Source organism: Malurus melanocephalus, unplaced genomic scaffold (genome assembly GCF_030028575.1).
Source record: "Malurus melanocephalus ecotype Western Australia unplaced genomic scaffold, MMel_1.1 scaffold_147, whole genome shotgun sequence".
Lineage (NCBI taxonomy): Eukaryota > Metazoa > Chordata > Aves > Passeriformes > Maluridae > Malurus > Malurus melanocephalus.
In genome coordinates, this window is record NW_026623379.1 from 861,921 (window position 1) to 879,284 (window position 17,364).

General features: G+C 48.2%; 1 protein-coding gene across 2 annotated transcripts in view; it reads right to left on the reverse strand.

The window, feature by feature from the left end:
- RASSF7 (Ras association domain family member 7) overlaps positions 1 to 16,407 on the reverse strand; it is a 34,412-nt gene extending 18,005 nt beyond the window's left edge. For both annotated transcript variants that reach the window (XM_057371458.1, XM_057371457.1), the window contains exon 1: positions 16,307 to 16,407. The gene's annotated coding sequence lies outside the window, so the exon portion shown is untranslated. The remainder of the gene's footprint in view (positions 1 to 16,306) is intronic.
- Between the last annotated feature and the right edge of the window lie 957 nt (positions 16,408 to 17,364).

A 17,364-nucleotide genomic window follows, 5' to 3' on the forward strand; every position in this document is an offset into this window, starting at 1 on the left:
CTCCGCAGCGCGGAGCCGCGCCGGCCTCAGCCCCGCCCCGGGCCCGCCCCGCCAGGTGAGCGCCGCCCTCTCCAGGTGAGCCCCGCCCCGCCCCCGAAACTCCCCTGGCGTCACCTCCGCTGCTTGAAAAAACTCTGAAATTTTCCTTTAAAAAAAGAAGTCTTAAATTCTTTTAAAACCTCCCCGAACAACCTTAAATTCTTTCTTTAAAAAGTCGTAAATCCTCTCTAAGAAGAGAAAAAAAATCCTTTTAAAATGAGCTCTTAAATTCTCCTGTTTGTTTTTTTCATAAAAAAATTCATAAATTCTACATTTTCCCCCTAAAGTCTTAAACTCTCCAATAAAAACAAAAATCCTAAAAAACGTTTAAAAGTATTGAATTCTTTTATTTAAAAAGGCTATTGTCTTAAAAAATATCCTGAAAACTTTATGTTTTTAAAAGAAGACTTAAAATCTCCTTTCYTAGAAACAAACCAAGCAAAACCGCCCTGTACTTCTCTGTCCCTGAATCCTGGCTCTGTGGGGCCATATGGRTAGGCTCATTCCCGGCTGGAAGCACTCAGCCTATCCAACAGCAGGGCCCAGATCTCCACCTGCCCCCGGCAGGTCCCTGAGTAGAACAGAGAAAACAATCCCTTTTCAGGAAGGAAGGTGGCATGGTGCAGGAAAAGAGTGCAGCCCTCGAGCCCCGTGCCCTTCAGCCGGCYGGGGGCTTAGAACACCTTAAAACCGCAGAGAGATGAYRACAGGGAAACAGGTTCAGCCGGTTWTGGAAGAAGCAGGTGTCTGCTGCCATGCTGGAGTCTTTGGAAATATCTCACCTTCTCCCTCCATCAGCTTTTCCCATCCTACCTCCCAAAAAACACACCTGAAARCTTTCCCCACCCTGAACCCCCATGCCCTTCCTCCATGGCCCTCCCAGCTATGGGACAACTGTGATGGCAACAGCATCCCACCCTCGAGGTCTCTGCTGGTGAAGGTGCTCCAGCAAGGGCTGAGCTGGTGCCAGACACAGTTATCTTTGTATCTCTTTATCCAGGAGGCTTTGTGAAATGTCCTACTACTCACCAGAAAGGACAAGCCACCCATCAGACCCCAGATCCCCAGGTGACTGCTCCAAACCCGATCTCAGGTTTGCTGCTCTGCCACAAAATGTGTGCTAATTTTAACTTATAGTCACAAGAGTCCCCATCTCATGCGGGTCTTATGATATCCTTGTCTAAGGTTTATGATATCCTTCACTACTCCATTCTCCACATCCAAGCTGCTGAAATTAAGAGGTGATGCAACACACAAGTACGTAGCTGTCACTCGGCAGCTTTAATTGGGTTTTTAAATGAAGTTTTCTGTTGTTCTGACATATTCCTCGTAACTGTGATCTCCTAAAATCAGATAATACATCTGGCACTCCGTAACACAGGCCATGCCCTGGAGACCTTACAGCACAGAAGGAACAAAGATCTATAAAAGAAAACAACAAAAGCTGTTCTCAGGAGATACATATCTTATTTATTAGGTTGGATACTCTTCTGAGATCCCAATCAGACACAAGCTGAGCAGAGGTTCATTTGCCACTAGCAAGGATGGGTGTCTTCCTTTTAAGAAAAAGATTTTGAGTTTTAAATCTTTCTACCTTTAGCAGGTTGTAAAAACATTGGAAATCTCTTTTCACTTGTAAAGTTATTACTGTGAAAAAGAAATAAACCAGCTCTGACTCGCGTGTCTGCATGATCCCTTGATTCCTCACCTTATGAAGAATTCTCCACACCTTCCATGAAGTGAGATGGGTAAAAATGTACAAGGTATAGCTTCACACTGGTGAGCTTCTCCAGACTGGCTCATGGACCATCTTCTCCAGCCATAGCTCTGTCTCAGCCCACCTTCAGATTTATTCTTACAGCCTCTGTGATGCTGAGGCCATGTTCAGGGCCTGACCAGCTGTAGTGACTGAGCTGRTTTCTGGGTTTGTGCCCACTGGTTCCTTGCTGGGTTTTCTACAGGTGCATCTTAGAGTTTTGAAAAGTCCCGTGCTCGTTGTACCCTGAGCAGCCAGGCTGCTTTAGGGAGGAGAGCAATGCTGCCTCAGCACCCTGAGCAGCTGAATCACAACCAAGCAGGTCTTTGGTCTCTCCAGCATCAGATAGATAGTAATCCTATCTGAGTTTCCTCAAAGAAGATGATGCTGTCTCGCTGTTGTGCTCAGGAGCATAGCAGGAGTGTCCTGGTTCTGAGGCTTCTTGAGATACTGAATATGTTTGCACAAAATCCCCTCCTGAGCACAAACGTACTGTGAGTGAGCAGCAGGTCACCACCTACAGCCTGTCTTAGCAGAGCACATCTGTCCTGGGACAGCCACCCAAGCCAGCTCAAGCCCAGCCATGTTAGTCCATGCTACAGTCCATGGTCAGTGTGGGRTGAGGGGAAAATGGGCATTTGAGGCATCAGAATATGCAGAGCTGTTCACTTTTGGCTCAAAACCAAAACCCCCTGAGCTGTGGCTGGGAGGGGAAAGTAGAGGAAAATTTCAGGCCCATTTCTAAAATGAAAGAGTGGGAAGTGAGATTTTTAGAGGGCCCCACGTCCCCTGCTTTCCACAGGTGCTGGAACTGGTCAGCATCATGGTTGTCAGACTTTCTTCCCTGCTTTCATCTCCTTCTTCCCTTGCCATGGACTCCTTAAAGCCTTGGGAAYGTGTCTCTAGCTCCTGCAAGCCTCAGGAGATTTGTCAGTCACTATCCTTTGCTGACACAGCCATAATAATAATAATAATGTAGCTCAGAGAAATTACCCGGTGCATCCCTTGCCTGGATGAGTGCACAGAAGGGCATGTTTTCCCCAGAAGATAAGTTTCTCTCTCAAATTGAGAAAACTGCCCCCAAAATCCCAGCATTTCCAGGAAAGCCCTGGCACCAGGAGAGGAAAGTGGTCAGTACCATATGGCATGTTGACTTTCTCCTCCATCAGACCCTCTACCTCAAAAGGTATAATCCAAGGCTAGAAGTGAGGACCTCTCTCTCTCAACAATATGTATAAATAATACCGGCAATTACATGTATAAAAATATTTATGAATATATATATATATATATATATATACACACACAATAGTACTGCCTCGTGTTACTCAACATATATTTGTAGGAGTTTTATGAGGTGCTCATTGATCCTTTCAGTACTCGTGGGGCTTTGGGTAAGTTTGGAGGGTATTAAGTTTTTCCAGGTTTCTTTGGAATGTTTTGAACCCACCRTGTGTTTTCTGGCAAGGGTTTTGTTCTGTGACCATACACTGTTTTGTTGAGAGACAGAACACACTATCTTAAGTGAAATAAAAGGGCTTCTCTGGAAGAATTTTTTCCTCTGTTTCTAGGACAACAAGAGACATGAGAAAGAAAAGATGCTGCAGCATCACAGGAAAACTAAATGGGGGCTTGGCACTGCAGAGCCCTGCAGCTGACTCCCACGGTACTGTACCCCCTCGTTTCCACTCACCGCCCTGCTTGGGGGTGCAGGAGGGAGAGACCTTGGTCTGGTGKGTAGATGAGCTGTTCTCCTTCAAGTGCAGGCCTTCTGGCCTCTGAAACTTGATATATTTCCTGTCCTCCTGCTTTATTCAAGGGAGTACTCATTCTGTTTCTGCAGCAAGCCTGGAGAAGTTGCTGAGCACTTGTCTGCTGTGGGTGCAACAGGAAGGGGGATACCCAACAGCAGCCTGCAGGACTGCAGTCCCTAACAGTAAACTTCTTGGCTACATTGGTCTCATATCTTTGGAATGGCCTGTGGAGGCATACAGCCCTTCCCCAAAAGCTCTGACAGCTGCTGCAAGGTCTGCACGTGCCTCTCTGCTTCCCACACCTCTGGTGGTGGGAGCTGCAAAGGGAGATGACCTGCAACGAGCCAAATGACAAATGGTGCCCAGCACACTCACAGTGATGAATATAAAACCCATGACAGAGTCAGAAATTCCAGGTCGCTCCATTCTCCAGGCAAGCTTACATTGCCTGGTCTTTGCTAGAATGRCCCTTGCAAAAGGTCCAAGCAAGCAAAATCTACTGCCAGAGTGGAAGTGAATAATTCAAAATGTACAGCAAGGCTCCTACATACCCCTTTTGCAATAAAAAGTAGGAAAAAATGTGATTTAGTTAGGTTGGCTCCTGCCTTCCCATTCAGCAACTCTGCAGAAGAGCATGGCTGGATCATTACAACTTCATTGCCATTCCCCACTTCAAACAGCGAGCTGAGCTGTGTGACACTGGCAGCAGGGGCAGAAGAAACAGCTGAAACAATGGTGGATGGAAGTGAGAGAGAGAGAATGGGTGGGCAAAACAGAAAGGGGAAAAGGCAACAGTGTCGGGAGAAAAAAAAGATGCTCAGGGAACATCCCGCAAGGTTTTGTTTCCCATCCAGGTGCTGGGCAGAAGACCAGCTTTTCACCTAGGAAATAGCCTCATTAATTATGGCTGTTGAGTATGGGAATGCAACAGCTCTTTGCCATTCTGCTGCTCTGGTAGCCTGTGACCCAAGCCGTTCGGGTTTCCCAAGCATTTAGCAGTGTGGTCATGCTAATTTAGTTCGGTTTTTCAAAGGCTTGTGGGGAAAAGTCCTCTTCTTCCCAGAGGCATTGAAAGTTTTGACCTCCTGACCCTCCCTTTTACTAGGAGGTTCAAAAGCAGCATTGCAGCTGTTAAAGTTTTTCTTCATGCCTCAGTGATTCTCTGATGGGGGACCAAGCTGGTGTTTATCTAGGCTTGACCTCTCTTCTCTGAGCCCGGAGATGTCTCTTTCATTCAGTGCCACAGRCAGGGCAATGCTGGAAACCTCCCTGCCTTGCCATTCACTCCCTCCCTGCGTGCAAAAGCAGCAGTACCCATTACTAATCCATCCCCCATCAGGAGCTGGGGTTCCCGGCACTGATCCCATTTGTCCATCACGCTGCAGATTCATTTACAGTTAATCCACCGTGTCTTGTCTATGAAACACGACCCTCCTTCAGCTCTGGTGCTGGAACCCATTTGGCTTCCAAAAGTCAACTGTTGATTTCAGGAAAAAAAGAATTCTCCTTCCTAGCAGGATATTCCTGGTCTCACCTGGACCTTTGGTGTCTCACCCTCTTCTCCACTGCTYGTTATTTGCAGGGGACATCCTCCCCTTAATTTGCATGTTTGTCACACACCACATCCAGGGTGACAGGCTCCCTCTTCCTCAAAGACTGAGATCCATCAAAGTACTTGAGCACGGGTTTAACGTCAAGCATCTTGTTTCAGGATGTCGCTCACATGTCACATCCSTTGGCTGAGACACTGGAGAGAGATTGCCTGAATTGTTACTCTTGCATCCTGGATATTGACTCACAGCAGCCCGATTTTCGAGCCAGGACGGGGGTGGTGCCTTCTGCTTTAGCACGGGTCTCACCAGCTCATCTCAGAGCTGAAGCATTAGGTTAGGATGCAAAGTSAGGTGTGAGAAGGCAGGAGAGGAACTGCACTACTAGTCCCTAGAGCTGTGGTATTAACCACACTCACAGCGACGGATTAGGGTCATTAACGTAGTCATTAAAAAAAGGGAGAGTTCTACTGTGAATAATTGCAGGTGCCCCACATGCTGGCAGGTGCCTGGTCCCTGTGGTGAAGGCTTGAAAGTAAAGAGAGGGTGATGAGTGTGAGACATCTCCAAGGAAAGACTTTTTACACCTCTCCTGACATCTGAAAATGGTGGTAAACACAGAAAGGTGYGTGGATGATGGACTGAATTACCCTGGGTCATGTCCCCAGTGCCCTCATTGCAGAGCACTCTGCAGAAAGGTGCTTGTGGTCGAAGCTGGGATAGGGACCTGCTCTCCAGGCCCCTGCACCCCATCTCAGTTATTATCTCTTTAGGTGACCTCAGCTTCTCAAGCTGCAAAATTGAGATAATGTTTACTTTGCTTCCAGGGGTGTGGAGGAATAATTAATTAATGTTTATGAAATGCTTTCAGATCCCTGAACAAGAGGGGTGAGATAAGCAGCAAGGGCTCATGAGGTAGGTGGAAAGCGTTATGATGAATTATTTCGATTCAAAGGTAAATTACTGTTATTGCTGCCTAATGTGCAGGCACAGCCATTAGCCTCTAACAATCTGATTTCCAGCTCTGTTAGCTCCTTTTCCCCTCCTTCTTCCCAACAAAAATGTGGTTTCATCTTCGTTACTTACACCCATTTGACTACAGTAACTTGATAAATCATGTGGGGCTGGCCCTGGAGCTGCCAGCCCTGGTGCTGATGCCTGCAGCAGAACAACTTGCACTGCTGCCAGGAGCTTCTCACCCGTGATGGCACCTGGGGGAGGCAGACCCCCCTTCCTTTGCAATGGGGAGCATCCCCAGGCTCAGTCTCCCACCCGGMTTCAAGCAGCAAACTTGCTGGGTGAGGTCCTTCAAAGCTTGTGGCAGGTCAGGGGGTGAGAGCACCCAGATGTGATCCACCCCCACTCCCGGTGATCACCCCTCAGGTGGGCTGGGGAACACATCTTTGTGCATGCCTCTAGCCCAGCCTTTGCTCAGAAAGGCTCAAATCCCAGGAGAGACCTTGCACTGGTGATGGGCAGGGGTTCATGGGGGCAGTGGCACAGCGAACGGGCACACGGGAGCTCAGAACTGCTCTGAGCTGAAAGCAGTCTTTAGGCAGTTTGGCCATCTTTGCCTGGAAACCAAAGCAAACCTGACCTGTTTTAGAGCAGTGTGAGTAATGTGAATCCCGGGCTGGGGTGAGCAGGTTTTTCTGGTTCTAGCTCCAGCTTTTCCCCCTCCTTCCCTGCCTGGGCTCCCAGTTTCGAGCTGGGAGGGCACCTAAGCCTGGCACAGATTCCACCCTTCAGGACACTTTTTCCTGCTCTCTGCCCGTGCCATTCCCACTGGCCCCTAATTGTTTTTCCAACACCATGCCTCAGAAGCCACCTGCCACGTTGTGCTCTCAGAATCCCCCTCTGTTGCACAGCCAGCTTCTCATCTTCAGCCTCACAGCCCACTCACACTGCCAGAACTGGAGGTTCTCTCCCTCACCTCCGAGCCAGGATTGTCTCTGGTATTGACTTGGACATCCAAGAGCACTTCTGCACGCAAGCTCATAAAGTACAAGAAAGCTTTCTAATTTTTAATTGTCTTTTTTATACTCAAACCCTTTTTAAAAAAAAAAAAAAAATATTTCCCGGCTAGGAAGACCAGGGTTATGTATGAAGACCCCAGTTCAGTAAAATAATTACACCTGGGGTGGAACCCAACACTGAAAACTTAAACCCCTGTGGGATTYAAGCCCAGGTTTCAGTCCTGTTGAGTCAAAAGTCTTTGGAGAATAGGACTGAAGGCCTAAAATCATTCCAGTTCCTCTGTGCCTCCCTGGAAATCTCAGTCTGGTGGGAAAGCATCTGTCTCTCTTAAAAGTACAGTGAAGATAACAACAGTCATCCTTAGTTGATCAAGTCCTAACAGGGTCCTATATGCTTCTGAAACACACAAATGATACCTAAACAAAGAACAACAGATTTTTTTGTTTTCCCCCTTGACAAAATGTTGTAGTTTAAATGTTTTTGCGATTTTAATTTTAAAGATAAATTGCTGTCATCTTCAAGGGACTGACCTCTGATTAGCTATCGATTTTTCATGAAGATGTTATTTGTCAGGATAATTTATCTCCTCTCCATGTCTAGAGCACTCRAATAGGATAGGTATTGTCAACTGGAATTCACTTGGGGAGACAAATAGAAAACAGATTTTATAACCCACTCTGCTAAGAATAAATAGTAACCAATACACTACAAAGAATCGCTATCTTCTTCACCCAGGTTTTTCTAGTAACTACATAAATCATGCAAAGCTGCTTTTCCATTTGTATGTTAGCAGCATGCCTGAAACAGAAATATCATCCAACAGATGCACATTCAGCATGTATCTTCCTTTCTATTGGGAAGTCAGTAAATTGGCTTTTGCTTCCATAATGCTGAGCTCTTGGCAATTTCTGAGCACAGCCGTACTCAGCACACAGCAGGCAGCTCTAATAACAGGCGACCTAAGCAAAAAGGAGGATTTAGACTGCCCTTGATCACCGAGATTTTCCACCTCTTTAATAGTCAATATTTGCCTTCAGGCTGTGGGTTAATTAAAGAAGTCAGGCCAGCCCTGTACCAGCGAGGCTCTGCAAAGTGCTGCTCATCTCCTGCAGCGTGTGCGAGCCAGCACAGCCCCAAAAARCACACAGCACCGGCGATGGGGATACGTCACAGCACATGTAGTCCCCTCCAAACGGCGCTCTGGCGAGTCCTGTTYTCCTACCAAGCATCCCCCCTTTTCCCCTCAGGCATGGGAAATGCGCCTGGCTGCCATTCAGAGCAGGGAACAACTGAAAAGSCAGAAACTTTAGACGGGATGAAGCCTGGGCTGTGTCGCCCTCAACAAGTGGGAGTTTTAGAAAACACCACCTTTGTGAAACCAGAGAGAGAAAACAATACAGAGCCTGGCATGGGCAATGAAATATGTATGTACCTAGGACCTCATCCAGCCCTCTCTCGACACTGCACCTCTTGCCTTTGCATTCAAGGGGCRCTGGATCTCATCCAAAACTGATGCAGGGGAACAAATGTAGCCCTGGCAACCCCTCCGAAGGCAGGGAGGAACAAAGAGGACCCCTGGGCTCGATTTGTTTCTATTTTTAATCCTTATCTTTGCCCATCACCCCCATGCATGGAAAGAGGCTTCTCAGCTGTATAGATTTGCATTGCTATGGGAGTTTGAAGTGATAAAACATTTGGCCTGCCTATTCAGAAGCAATTAGTGATTCAAAGCAGCCTGAGACATCTTAAAGGGGCCTGGTTTTCCAGSAGACAGGTGCTCTGAGCTGACTTCAGGGAAAAGCAAAGTTTTTAGCAAAAAGAAGTCACTGCCTGCTTGAAAATACAGTTCCTTCAAGACTTAGTGATGAAAAATCAGTATTAAACAGAAAATTCCAGATTAGGTTGATAAAATCTGGGAGGAGGTGGGGAGAAAAGGCCTGATTTACAGTGCTGGTAGAAGTAATGTTTATCTATCTATTGAACACATATTATTTATACTTTTATGTTAAGGGTTTCCCCTCCACCACCGTGACTAATGCAGGCAGAGCCATCTCCCACTAAGGCTGCCATCCCAGCATCCCTGCCCCAACAGCATCAGCAACAAGRCAGAATTTCTCACCCACATCTCCTAGCAAGAGAGGAGGTTTTTTTTTTTTTTTGAGCATTGCTGCTCTCAGACTTTTAAATCTACCTTGGCAAAAAGGGCAGTTTACCAGCCTTTAATCTGACTGCAGTGACCACCCTTGATGCCACTGTTGCAGGGCAAACTGAGGAAAGGAATCAAACCTGCTCCRCAGCCCATGCTGTTACAGTCTCTGGCTGCATGAAAAGCCCTGGAAAGGCAGCATGGGGATGWCTAGCTCTCAGAGTCCCTGGGAAAAGGCAGGAAAACCCATGCTAAGGGCAAAATTGCCCAAGCAGAGACATAAGGGCAGGACAAGCTGGTATACAAATGTCCAATGCAGAGGAGAAAGCATCCACATTTCCCCCAAAAGGAGTTGTGCTGTGGTGTCCTCCCCAGGCAGGTCCTTTTCTCCCTTTACCACCAGGAGACAAAGAAGTTCCTGCAACAGGCAACTGAGAGCACAGTGACACTTCTGCTTTTGCTGTGGAGGCTCCAGCTTCTCTCTATCCCCGTGCTATTGAGTTATGCTGACACAACCACTGAGTTGCTGGGTTCAGGACAAAAATGGGAGGAGGAAGAGATCTCTAACTTCCATCCGGAGGCGTCTTCTCCTCCCCACTGCACTGTGTGCAGCACCTGGACTCCCTGCAAAAGCATCCCAGTCAGCCGAAGTCATTTCCACCACACGTGCAACGTTGCCTGGGGGTTGGTGCTGGGGCTTTGCCAGGCAGAGAACAGCACAAAAACACTGCAGGAAAGGGTGGGGCTGAGTTTAAAAAAAAAAAAAAAAAAAAAAAAAAAGAAATTAAAAAAAAGAGAGGATTTCTTCCAGAGAGCACTTGAAAGCTGACAGGACAAGGCCACAGCTGGCAGGGGATACATTTTAAACTGCTTTTTAATCTGAGAGCAGATATATCCATCACCATCTCTAACATCTGTCTGGCAAGCTGGATGGGTGGGGGCAATAATCTCCCAGGCTGTTACATGCAGAATAACTAAGAGAGAAACCGGGCAGCAGACACATCCAGCAGCCCTCAGGGGCTCCCAAGGCAAAGCACTGGTTGAGAGCAGGTGCTGCTCTGCCCCAGCAAGCGATGCAGGAACACCCAGGTGCTGCAGATATGTCCCTTTTCCCATGGTGCTGCAGGAATCAAATGCTCGTTGGGGGGAAAAATATACCCTCCACTAAAAACAGCTCTGAAGAGCTTAAAGAGCATCTCAGCCCCTCAGCTCCAGGGTGGGCTTGGTGTGATTCAATGCAAGGCTCCAGCTGAGATCAGGGCCTGCAATATGCCCTTGCACATGYACGGGGACATCTACACCAGCAGTTTTCAGGCTGGAGAATAGTAATGAAAGGAGAGGCTAAAAATACTTCTTCTTGTTTTCCAAACATGAAACAAAACTCCCAGGTCCAGCTTAAAAGCAAAATAAACAGCACACAGATATCAACCCCTGTCTTCAGGCATTTATATGGCTTCATTCAACTGATTCCAACCAGACTGATTTTTGCCCAAGTTACAAAGCATCAAAGGCAGAGGCATGAATTGCAATTGCTTTCCCCAGTCCCAGGCTGCTAAATCTGCACTTCCCTGCCAGTGCAGGAATCATTGGCCAAAACAAGGGGCCAGACCTGCAAACCTGTTCCAGGTGCTCTTTAGAGTGTGCTGCACMTGCAAGAATAACCCAGATTTAGGGCAAGATCATAAGCAAAGGTGAAATGGAAAAAGTGGCAGTCAGGAGAGAACCACRGGTGTTGTGGAAGAGGCCCAAGGCACCTGGCTGGGGCTAAGCTTGGAAGATCCATCAGCCCTCACCGCATCTGCTGTGTTTCTTGTCTCCTCAAAAGTAGCTGTTTGTGTGGATATCTCACTTTCCTTAGCACATAAACATGCACCATCAGGTTTTAACTCTCACTGTTGCAAAGATATGTTAGAGATGTGACCCTGAAATGCTGGAAAGGTTCAGAAAGCAAAGCACAGTCACAGTTTACTTATTGAATCTTAAACCTTTGAGCTGTGCTGCTTTTTGTGTTGGCAAGCTGGCATGGGACGAAGAGAGTACCAAAATGCCAGAAGTTATCCCCCCAAAATCAGGTGTCAGGGAGGATAAACAGAGTCTAATGGCTTCTAAAGGAAGGACCTTCCCAGATCTTATAGCAACCACCTGGAAAAACTCTCCAGRCAAGAAGAAAGAGGAGGTACAGCAGGACCACCACTAGGTCTGGAGGTGGTCCAGAAGACCATCTACAGTCCACTGCTGTTACCACCCCCTTCCTCCCAAAGGAAATTTCTGGCCACCCTGGTTCACTCGAGTGACAAGTTTTTCCTCCCCTGCCTCTTCTCAGCTATGACTGTATCAGCTGTTTTTCAGCCAAGGGGATGCTTCACACCGAAGCGATTCCAGAGACAAGCCTTGTAATTAGGACATGGGTGTCACCCACCAGTTAAGCCCTCCTCCTTCCTCATTCAGCCTGGGAAATACATAGCCAGGTTTGTTTATATTGCCCATGCAACTTATCATTTGTGCATATTGCTTTCTGTCTTCAAAGCACTTCGGTAGRTGTTTTGCAAGCTTCTTCCCAACCCTCATGTGACAAAGTGTTTGGACAGGGGATGGAAGGGGATCAGGGGAAAGGAAAGATAAATAATTTGCCCCAGAGCTGTAAGAGTTGGCAGTAGATCCAGGATCAACACTCAGCAGTTCCTGCCTCTGAATCTCATGCTCTGATCTTTTCTCATGCCTCTCTACCTTGAGGTTCAAAATTGGTATTGTGAAGCCTGGTGTTCATCTTGGTACCAGAGAGCAGGTTTCAAGAGATTTCCTTCAGGTCACACCCCCTGGACCGAGCGGTCCTGGACCAACAATTAAACCATATAATTTCAAACATCTGGCAGTGGTTTGTAAACCCATGATCAGCACATGTTTCCCTTAAGAGCACCACAGGTAAGACAAAGGAAAGATTCATCCATTCATCCAAGCTGGAATTTTGGACTGGTTAAAGCAGGCACTGGTGGGCTGAGAACTGACTCCCCTCTTCATCATGCCTGCACTGCTCCTGGTACAGAGAACTGGATCAAGGGCTTGTCCACCTGTAGAAAATCCCCAGGGGAGAAAACATTTTGGTTGTTTTTGTTTTGTTTTGGTTTTTTTTGGGGGTTTTTTTTTTGTTTTTCTTTTCTGCCAGACCAATGCCTCTGCATCAAGCAGTTGCAAAAATATTTGTGTCAACAAAGAAGTTGGAGCAGCAAGTGCTTGGATCAGGCTGTGGAATGAGAACAGCTTAAACTCCCTTTCCCAGTGCTAACCATAACAGTAGAGCAGCTCCAGGCATGTCAATGAAGCTTCAGYAGTCAGTACCTGGAAATATCTGGTCCAATTGCCCAAAATTCTTAATATATTGATAACCCTGACATAGCTTTACTGTTGGCACTTCTGACTTGCTAAGCCACTTAAATCATTGCTGGGCCAAGAGCAGCCCCTCTCCTGGGAGGTTCTGGGCACACAAACAACTTATTTTCTCACCATCACTGGAACAATCTTGTACTGGAGTTTGTTTTGCTGGTTTTGCTGCAATTTTTCTCTCTTGCTACAGAGGGAGAGGAAAACTCATTAAGACAGAGACAAGAGACACACTTCCCATTTTYGTCTTTTAATCAAGAGGCAAAATGAAAAGGTTCTAGCAGATAAAGAGCCACTCAACCAGAACATTCTTGGTACCAGACCCACCTGAGGAGCACCTCCCTCGGGTGAGGTGAGAGCACCACTGTCAGCCCCTTTGCTCTATCAGTCCCTTTGCCCCTAACCAAACCTGCCATTTGCTCTGTTCCTGTCATTGTGAGTCAAGGCTCTTCCCCTTGCTTTGCATCAATTCTCCCAGATCTAAAATATACCTCAGGTATATGACATCTTTTCCAAAGCCCTCCAGGACCTGCTGATGAAGACTCAAGCAGCATTAGAGGATTCTAGTGCCACCATTGCTTTGGGGATTACTCCTTTCTGGGAGTAATTTTAGGCTAGATTTCTAAACTGGCAATTACAGGGATCAAGTCTCCAGCCCTCTCCTTCATGAGCAGGGAGGGCAAAGCAATTTTGGCTTCTCCAGTGCTGGGTATGCAGGGYAAACAAACACAAAGTGCCAGTGCTGGAGACCGCAGGCTTTGGGGTGATGCAGCACTGGAGACAGCCTCGGACACCAGGGCCATCTGAGGACTACCAGATCCACATACATGCAGGCTGAGTAACATCCTGAGGAGCCCAAACACACGTGGAAATGGCTGGGACTTGAGGAATCTTGCCCAAGGGCCAATGGGGCTCTTGCGAGTGACCGCACCAACTTATGTAGATCCCACATTCATTACAAGTAAAATTACTGTCTCCCTTTAATAACAYCATTAATGGTGCCTGCTCTCCTAGGAACCAGGATTGTTTGGTCCTCACATCTGTGGATGGAGGAAACCTGGGTCTATGGTGAAGCCTTCTGGTGAGTGAGCWTTGCTGGGGTCTCTCTGCTACCAGGCCTCTCTGGTGTCTAGCAGAGGTTTGGTCTATGCTAGGCCTTTTTAGGGTCAGTGAGTGTCCATCTTTCCTCCCCTCAAGACCCATTTTCACGACACTTGTGGTGTCCTGAAGCAGAGCATCTCTCTTCAACAGTGTTTAAAGGGTATGAAGAGAAGGAAGGGGCACAGACTGACAGGCACACGAGTCCTACCACAACAGTCTTGTCTTTAAGAAAGCGACAGGAAAGAAAAACAGACCAAGCATTATTTATCTTGGTGAGGAGAAGGGATAATTTCCTGCTCATGATTCAGTGCTGTCATGTGGAGACAATGACTGCCCTTTATACTCCTCACAGCTTTGCCTTTAAAACACCGCTCATGCCAGCACACCCCTCCAGGTAAGGTGCAATTACCTGGGAGTTCACTGCCTCATCACTTGCAATTACCCAACTGCCCTGTGTCCCATCAACCCACCCTAATCACTACAGCCCTAAAACTGGTAGCTCCTACAGTAAATACCATCATTAAACCTCTGGGAGTGAATTTACTACCAGCCGTGGAGTGATTGCTTGCCGGGGTCACTGCAAACATGCAAACTGAACAGAAGGGTTGTTATAAAATATGATCCCACTCAAATAAAAGCAGATGTTATTAGTAAGCAACAGGCACTGTTTATGCCATAAAATACCAGGAGAGACAAGTTATTTAATGACTATCTGGGAAAGTCCTGCTTCACTGGGGCTAATGTTCCCAGTTCATAAACTGCCTCAGCTGAATTGTTGGGGAGATACAGAGTGARCTGAATTTGTTCCTGTTTATGGCCTGCAAGGTGTGGGTATGTTTTCCCCTCTCTTGGGTTTCAGACTGACATTACTGTTCATGGGTTTAATAAAGMCTGAAGAATGTACTTGCCTTAACCCTTCAGAGAAACAAGTCTTATTTGAACTAATTGGAGCAGGGAGAGCTGATGGTCTAAGTAGGAACATCATCCAGTCCCAAGCTGCTTAATTTTAAAACATGATTGTTGAAAAAATAATTAAAATAACCAGTTTGTTTAATTCACTTTTAATGATTTTTCAGGATTATTTATTTTCAGGTTCATCTAGGTCAAACCTCTCTTACTACATGGGACAGACAAAGTAACTTTTCTTAACTTTAATTTAGATACAAAAAGCACCACTGATTCTCACAGATGTAGTAACTGGGTTTTCTAGGCAAAGCTTCTGCTGCTGGAAGACCACAACTCCAAAATCGTAAACTTTAGCAACACTGCAGTATGCAGGATTTTTTTTGTGTTTTTCTTAACTGACAACTTGTGCTACGTATTCCCATTTAAGCAGTGGAAAATGACGTATGTAGCAGGCATGACTCTTTCCCTCTCTCTAATCCCTCCACAGGCCTGGGACAAGCTGACTGTGCTAATCTTACCCCTCCAGGTCATCAGTGCGAATCCAGCTCAGCAATAACCCGCTGCCAGCAAAACCCRCTCTGCTCATTTTGTGATGTCCCTCTGCTTTTCCCTGCCACCGGGATGCTCTGGAACCACTCTTCTACTATGAACATGATACTAGGAGAGATCTCCAAGTCTCATCATGCCTTTGGGTCCATGGGAAAGAATTGTTCAGGCAGGCCTTAGCCCTGCACTCTAAAAAAATAACACCAGCTGTGTTATCTCTCTTCGTCCGCCACTTGCAGCAGCAAGACTTGAGTTGTGGCGCTGCTTTTCAATGTGTGCCACAGAATCCATGCAGGACACCAGCCCTTGTACAAGCTCTGAGCCAGGAAGCTCCTTTGGGATGGCTGTTACCTTGTGGAGGTAGTTTCTCCTCTTGGACAGCTTGGACCTGCCCTGTCGTTAATGGCTGGCACATCTTTGCACAGGTATGTCCCTGCTGGTGTTGGCAGGTGCAAAACGGGCTGTGCTGAGTGCTGCCTCCCCGTGCCGGCAAATCCTTCCCCAGCCAGCTCCTCGCATCTCTGCTCCCATCTTCCACGTGGAGGGAAAACCCTTTTCTTTCCAGCACGCCCCCGCAATGCCCTTTGCTTTCCTGCCCACCGTTGAGCCCTGGGGCTCCCCTCCCTCCTCACCCCCAGCTCCAGAGGGGCAGACACAGCAGGCAGGTTGCGCTGAGGCAAAAGCCGAGCAGCTCTCTGTCAGCAGGAAAAGCTGTTTCATTTCAATGTAAAGCCATCTTTTCTTCTAGCACATCTCAGAGCCCCGGGTGCCCTGCAGGGCTTTTGTGAGTTTGATTAMTCAGGCGAACCCAAAACTGGCCAAAATCACTTGCTCCATCCTCTTGYGGCAAGAGAGCTGAGCACACAACTGTCGGAAGACCCCTGGCCTCCCCCCTCCCTGCACAGCTTCTCCGCAGGCATCCCCCCACAAACCCCACCGAACAGTCACTTTCCAGACCCCCAAAGAGCAGCGATTTCCCCATCCCTACTCGCAGGGGGAAGCGGCTCCTCCCTACCGTGTCTTCTCGGGAGCACAGGTGCCGGCTGAGCCGCTGTGCAGTCACTGCCGGCGGCACCTGACACCCCCAGCGGGTGACACTCATGCCCGCTGTCCGGCTGGGGCCGGGCACGGCCCGGGACCGCGCTCAGGGTACCTGCAGGAGGGCCGGCGGCCCTGCGCGCTGCTCCTCGCCCGCGATGCTTCCCGGCTCCCGCCGTGCTCCCGGAGCCCAGCGGGGACGGCAAAGTCTGGCTCCTCTGCTTCTCGTTGCCAGGACACCTTGGCGTTCAAACCTGAGCTGGGACCAATCAGCCCCGGGGCTGGGGAGCACCAGCCCCACGTCATCCGCTGCTGGCGTTGGTTTGAGCGAAAAAGCGTGACAGTGGTCACAGAGCCCGTGGGGAGCTGCCTTTGTGCGGGTGGGCTCTGCCCCCACCCCTGCCGCTTACTGGAAACCTCTTCTGTCGGGCTGAGGAAAACAAAAGAGCCGCGGACAAGGGAAAAGAGCACTTCTCCCCAGCTGCCAGAGCTGCGTTCGCAAGCCTGGGTTCTTCTGCATGTCCTGTTTCTCCACTCCGGGCTCCAGCCCACATGCCGGTGGTCACCTCACCAGGGACAGCCTGCACCCAGCTCACCTCTGCCGGGAGCGATGGCTCTTCCCCAGCACCGGCAGTGTGATCCTTGTGCCCCAGTGCGACAACTTCCAGCTGGCTGGCTCTGCCCCAGACGGTGCAGGGCTGCAGACTCACGGCTCCAGGGATGCTTTCTGGCTTGGCTGCTGTCACAGGGGCATTTTTTCTCCCAGCCAKCCCCTGTAAGATGTTTTTTATGGAGCCCAGAACTGGAGCTTTAAGCCCCTCGTGAGCAAAGGGAATTTGGGTGCACAAAGCAAACAGCCCATCCTTTGTTAGGGAAACTTTCCTGTCTGACCATTCAGGAAGCACTCTGGSCGTCACACTCCCAAATGGTCAGACAGAGAARTTTCCTTAACACCTTRGTGCTGGCTTCTCTGCTCAAACACAGTGCACACCTGAGTGAAAGATGCAGCCATCATCTTGTTTCCTGTGGTGCCAGAGGTGGGAACYGGTGCATTTTAACTCCACACAGCCAGAGAGGGTTGGACCCACCAGGCTCCTTCCCAAGGCGAGGTAGGTACAGGTGCCTGGGTAGATTCTGAAGAGAGATCTCCACATCACCTCTGTGGTGCTGATA